The following is a 6,472-nucleotide window of genomic DNA, read 5'->3' as shown; positions in this document are numbered from 1 at the left end:
GAATCCTCCAATCAGATTGCATTATCTCTGACTGACAGTTGTATCTGCCAGTAGGAGTTCAGAGCAGCTGTTGCGCGCTACATCCCGCCCCCTTTCCTGCGCAACGCTAAAACTGAACGGCAGCCGAGCGGAGCGTTATATTAAAATGATATTTACATATTTATGTATTTATATCAGTTTATTACCGCGCACAGACGGCGCGCGGAGAGTTAACATTAACATAGAAATCCCGTCACTATGATAAGGAAGAGGAGGGTGTGGGGGTGAAGATGAGGATCATCAGGGTGGGGCTTCTGAGAAATAAGGCGCGTGTAGCGCGGTGTGTTCGCATGAATAATACAGCAACACAGCTTCATCTTACACACACACACACACAGTCATACACACAACTAGTTTAAGGGTGGGAGTATAAAGCAATTAGCCATGAGCAGCGTTTCCACGCTCACAGACTGCTACAAAACTGTTCCCTTGACAACAAAGAAACAGAGACCAGAGGAACGCTGGTCAGTAGAGGCATGGCATCCCACACAGTTATATAACCTTTCCTTAAAATATACTAATAATTATTAATGTTACCAACCTATTCAACCTACAGCAGTTTAGTCTCACCAATTCAGTTTAGTCCCATCAGTTCTACCTGCAGCGGTTTAGTTATTCATCCTACAACAGTTTAGTCTCACCCATTTAATATACAGCAATTTAGTCCAACCCTGTTCAATCTACAGCAGTGTATTTCAACACATTCAGTATACAGCAGTTCAGTCTCACCCTTTCAGTTTAGTCTCACCATTTTTATGACATCAATGTCAAAAGTCGAGGAAGCAAACATACCAGGTGAAAAAAAATAACCAGCGTGTTTTAACACTTTGCGTGTGTTTAACTTCTCGTGAGCACCAATGTGAAACTACAGAGCAAAAAAAAAAGGGAATGGTGTGCGCGCCGAAGAAAATGTAGGTCTCGAGCTTCATTTTTCTTATCTCGGGTGCTTTTTTTCCTCGCGCGCTGTGTGAATCACCTGCAGCAGCAGTGTGTGCTCGACTGAGTGTTTTGGGTTCGGTTTTGAAAGGGTTGGTTTTGACAGTTTGGGGGCGGGGCCAGGGGCTTCTCCCTCAGCCAAAGCTATTGGCTGATATCTCCAGGGTTCGTGACAGACCGCCTACCTCCACGAGCTGGAGGAGGGCGGAGAAACAAGGACAGCAGGAGAGTTAGCTATCTGGCTATGCTAACATCCAAACAGCCCGCTCACCGGCGCGACCCGCGCTGTCTGCCCAGGTTTAGTGCCCGGAGCGTCCCTCTCTGTCTGCCCAGGCTCTCGCCGGTAGCTACCGGCTTGCCGAATTGTCTGCCCGGCTTAGTGTCTAGAGCAACCGGCTAGCTGGGCAAACAGTTAAAACACGCTGGTTAATTTTTTTTCACCTGTTATGTTTGCGCCCTCGACATTGACGTGACGCCAGTTTAGTCTCACCAATTCAACCTACAGCAGTAAAGTCATTCATCCTACAACAGTTTAGTCTCACCCATTCACTCTACAGCAGGTTATTTCAACCCATTCAGTCCTACTCACTTTGCCTAAATTTATTTGTTGAAGTTATACGAAGTATTTCAGCTCAAACTGTTTTAAAATGAGTCATAGTGCAGGACAGCCAATGAGAGCAAAATTGAGTTGGTGTTAAAAAAAATAAATAATCTCACGCAGATGCTGTAAGTAGAGGTCAGAGGGTTTAACATATAGAGAAATGTGGCATATGAGCTCTTTAATAGATCCAGGCAATGACTGTTGTAAAACAGGGGTTTGTATCATAGAATAGATTGTGTGTGTTGGTGTAAAGGAAATAATGGGCCCTCGGCTGTAAGATGATAAGACGGCAGCTATTGTTTTGGGTCAAAACAGGGTCAGACAGAAGATCCTTGGACAGAAGCACAAAACCCTGTCCAGCAGAGGGCAGCATGACATAGAAGTAGAATTTGAGATCATGCAATAGCTTTTCTAATAAAGTGACCAGTGAGTGGTAGTACAAATGCAATTGTTTCTAATAAAGGCACAATTGTTTCTAATAAGGTGGCCAGTGAGTGGAAGCACAAGATAGGATGAGTGTTTCTAATAAAGTGGCCAGTAAGTGGAGGCACAAGGGCAAATGTTTCTAATAAAGTGGCCAGTGAGTGGTAGTACCAGATAGTATGTATGTTTCTAATAAAGTATCTGTTTCTCATATAGAGACCAGTGAGTGAAAGCGCAAAGTAGGATGGATGTTTCTAATAAAATGACCAGTCAGTGGAGGCACAAGTTAGTATAGGTGTTTCTAAAAAATTGGCCACTTGGAACCACAGGTAGTATGTATGTTTCTTATAAAGTATCCAGTGAGTGGTAGCGCAAGGTAAGGCAAGTGTTTCTCATATACTGGCCAGTGAGTGGAAGCACAAAGTAGGGTGAATGTTTCTGATAAAGTGGAAGCACAAGGGCAAGTGTTTCTAATAAAGTGACCCGCGAGTGGGAGCACACAGTAGGGCAAGTGTTTCTAATAATGGCCAATAAGAGTAAATCACCGTAGGTGGGGAGATTAGCACTCCTCATGTAAGATCCTTCATCACACGGGCCTGCACTAATACCTCTCTGCTAATGGTAAGAGAGAGGCTTTAGTGTTAATCTAATAAAGGCTCAGCCCCTGATAGCGAGGAACCCACACACTCAGTCTGTACACCTAGTCAGTCTACCTGCAGCATCGCAGACAGAGTGTATCGGTGTGTGTGTGTGTGTGTGTGCGTGTGTTAATAAGTGTATTTGTGTTAGTGTGTGTTTTCAAAGCTGTGATGGACCCTTCAGACCCCTCAGTGTATCGTCAGTACCGCCCCCCTCCAAGGGACTTGCTCCAGCTGCCCCGGACACTACTGTACCTGATGATGGCCTTTGTGGTGGTCGTTGCTGTGGCCTACGCTATTGTGGGTCACCTGATCAAAGACCTTGCACATGATATTCTCGGTAAGTGTCTTATTATCAGTTGTATCAGGTGTTATTTCAAATCTGTTTAATTCAATTTATCATCATCGTCATTATACTGATACAGGATTGCACAGTGCAATGTTAGGCTGGATCTCCAGTTGCAATAACAGATACATGTTCAAGGTTAACTGAAAAAACACAGCATAGACAGTAAGTACATAATTGAAGTAAATAAGCAGATGCTTTAAAGGAGAACTTCATCCATATCTATACATCTGTAGTCTGGTGTAGTTCTAGATCACTATGATTAACTATGATTAGTTTCCCTAATCTAAGAAAATTTGAAGAAACAGGTAGGCATGGTTTTGCTGGAACCTCCACTATCTGCATTAAACTGTTAATGGGCATTTTAAGTTATTTTTTTTAAAGGGGCTGTTGCACAAAATAGGACATCTATTTAGTTTCTTGTAACCCAGAATCTGAAGTTTTAGATCACATATGCATATGAATGTAAAGGGCTAAGGACCAAATGGACCTGGCTTGTGATTTACTGTTACTGTTAATGTGAGTCCTATTATTTGCAATTGTAGTATGGTATCATGGCAGAGCATCACCAGCATCACACATAGCACTTATAGAATTGAGACTGAATGACCACTGTAAAAATAACTACAAAAACTTTGTTTAGTCTGATCCTGGCATAAAAGATGGTATATGGTACCATCACAAACTTACTACATTATCCTGCATGGCTGTTAACCACAAACCATTGGTAGAGAATACTGCGGTAGCAACTTTTCCTGTGTTTTTTCCTGAATGTGAACGGCTGAAGAGTGTTAAATCAGTGATAATAGCCTGTACACTACAGAGTTGAGGTAGAAGAGATCAAGAGATCAGAATATCAAAATATTGCAATATTTTGTATAGAATTAAAAAAAATACGTTTAATTATTAATTTACATATAAAAATTGCTATAAAAGTGTTGTACTCTATTGCTGGATCCCACAAATATGATTGCATAAAAAGAAAACTTTTTCTTTTACTTTGTTTTTATTAATATAATCATGTTATGTTTTTTATGCACTTTCCTTACTGTTGCAATGCACTGGGATACATTGAATCTTAACCCCTGTAGAGGCATGGCAGAAAAGAAAATCTTCCTCTGTGAATACCAATAATCCTTTCCTGTCCTCTTTCCTCTCTTTCTCCAGACTATGCTCTTGGTCCCCAAGAGGAAGACCTGAAAGAGCTGAATGAGACTGGCATCTCCAGTCCAGCCCACATGCCCCCAGCACTGACCATGTCCCACCCGAATGCTTTTCATGTGTGGGATCAGGATGATGTGGTGATTCCGCTCTCTCCAGAGAATAGCCCACAGGCCAGCCCCCTGCTGGCAGTCATTCCCTACATACCTCACTTCTTCCCTGCGCACGCCCACAGCATGCCCTCCAGCCCCGCTGTCACACTGCAGCCTGAAAACAAGAGCCCAGGCCGGATCCCGCAAACTGACCACAAAGTGGTCGGCTCCACCCCAGAGGCCCCTCTGAACTCCACATACTTCTACCCCTGATTTCTAATGACCCTATGTTACGGTCACATCAGCACCACTGATGGATTCTAAGGGATTTCAAGGTTTTCCATCCTGATCTTACCTGCATCATACAGTTGATCACCACAGATAATAACTTTGTTTCCTCAACCCTAAATTTTAATAGAAGTCGATGGGCAGATTCTTCAAACGAGTGCTCTACACATTTTAAAATAATAATCAGTTTTAGTCAATCTTTATTCGTATGTTCAATTATCATAGACTGTTTTTTTTTAACATGTTTATCAGAACTTTTCTGAAAACTCGCTGGCTTACAGCCTTTACACAGGTTCCACCTAATGGACATGTATACCAGAAAACCTCATGGAAAGTGAAAGGGACGGGGACTACTTTTTTATATAAAAAAAGTGAAGAACAGGGGCAAACAAATAAGATTACGTTACTAGGCTAATCTTTACATCACAGAAAAAATAGATTTTAAGCAGCAAGTGCAGCACCAAGTCAGTGTTCGAATCTAAGGCACTTTGAGAAGAACCATTTTTTGAGCTCAGAACTCCAGTTCTTGTGGCGTATTCCCAGTATATGTTGGTCTCTACCTATAAAAAGAGCTCCAAGAAAGGGTAAACCAGTTGGTAAACCAGCAACAGGGTCATGGTCACCCAAAGATCACTGATGCTCATGGAGTTCGCACCTCACATCTTACAGGATCTGCTTTAATGTCTTGGTGCCAGATATCACAGGACACCTACTGGACTGTATAGTTGTTGTAAAAAGGCCTGAGAAGAACTTCAGCTTGGACCTGGGTTAAAGCCTGTTGGCGCTGGAGGACCAGATAAGCCTGGATTTACTCCCAGAAGCTTTTCAGAGGTGATTTTGTGGGCAGTGTAAGGACAGGGAGGAAAACCTCACCTGCAGTTTGTGTCACCTGAGGAGAGACCAAAGACTTCATGCTGGAGCAGGTGTGATTTCTGTACGGGTGTCTGCTCTTTGTGGATTTTTTTGTGGATTGAGATGTTATGTTTTTTAAAGTGCTTCACAGATCTTTGGCTCTTTTATTCAGGATAATAATCTATATCTAAACTGGAGAAAGAGTTTAAACTAAATAAATTAACAACTGTTTTTGAACTGAACTGAAATTTAAGGAGCCACCTGACTGAAACTCAAATCAATTATCCATATCAACATATTTGGTAGATATCGTCGCTGTCCAATGAAAAACACTTATCTCCAAAACAGCAACTTTACAGGAGAGGGAAAAAACCTTGTAAACTTTCAATGGAAGTCAATGTAAAAACAGTTTATTTCAGGTAATTTTGAAGAGTTTCTATTGGTCCGTTCATCAAGAAATTGTGACACAGTGTAAAAGACAGTTTGTCTGTTCAAATTATGTACTAAACTGAAAATCGACAAAAATGGAGATAAGTGTTTTTCATATGCCTGCTGTCCTCCTACACTGGTGCTGCAGCTTATCCAGAAAGATGTTTTCTATTTTAAAAACTAAATCTCCTTTCTGATTATTCATTCTGAAGATGGGCTGAGCTTTAACTACATTGGGCTTATTTTTCCCATTAACCTGTAAAAAGGTTAACCAATAATATTTCTAGCTTTTTATAATTTATTATTGTATTGGAATGCCTCTTTAAACCAAATAAAATGGAAATTTTGAAACAAATTGTGGGATTTTTGCATTTCAAAATGAAATATAGGTATTTCATCATGTAATTCTGACACAGTGTAAAGATTGACATGGTCAAATGAGTATATTTCTAGAGATATCTCTCTTTTTTACTATATGAGGAACAAATAAATATTTGTTAATGTTAATAAAAGAGCCTGAGTTCTCCTTCTCCCCCAGGGAATTCGGTTATCTGTTCTGGTGTAAGACTGTTTCATAAGGATCTGTACACTTCAACGAGGGTTTAAATATTGTCTACTCACTCAAAATCAAAGATAAACGCACACACTAAACAGGAAACGGATACAC

Source organism: Astyanax mexicanus, chromosome 5, assembly GCF_023375975.1.
Source record: "Astyanax mexicanus isolate ESR-SI-001 chromosome 5, AstMex3_surface, whole genome shotgun sequence".
NCBI lineage: Eukaryota > Metazoa > Chordata > Actinopteri > Characiformes > Acestrorhamphidae > Astyanax > Astyanax mexicanus.
The sequence above is the reverse complement of the archived record's forward strand: the minus strand, read 5'-3'. Positions refer to the sequence as shown.